Raw genomic sequence first — 217 nt, 5'->3', positions numbered from 1 at the left:
GACTCGATCAACTGGAAGAAAGAGTATCAGCGATTGAGGATCAAAAGAACAAAATGAAGCGAGATGAGAAATCAAAAGAAAAAAGAAGAAAAAGAAATGAACAAAGCCTGCAAGAAATATGGGATTATGTAAAAAGACCAAATCTACATCTGATTGGGGTGCTTGAAAGTGAGGGGGAAAATGGAACCAAGTTGGAAAACACTCTTCAGGATATCAT

The sequence above is a fragment of the Mandrillus leucophaeus genome, unplaced genomic scaffold (genome assembly GCF_000951045.1).
Source record: "Mandrillus leucophaeus isolate KB7577 unplaced genomic scaffold, Mleu.le_1.0 Scaffold468, whole genome shotgun sequence".
NCBI lineage: Eukaryota > Metazoa > Chordata > Mammalia > Primates > Cercopithecidae > Mandrillus > Mandrillus leucophaeus.
Note: the sequence above shows the minus strand (reverse complement) of the source record.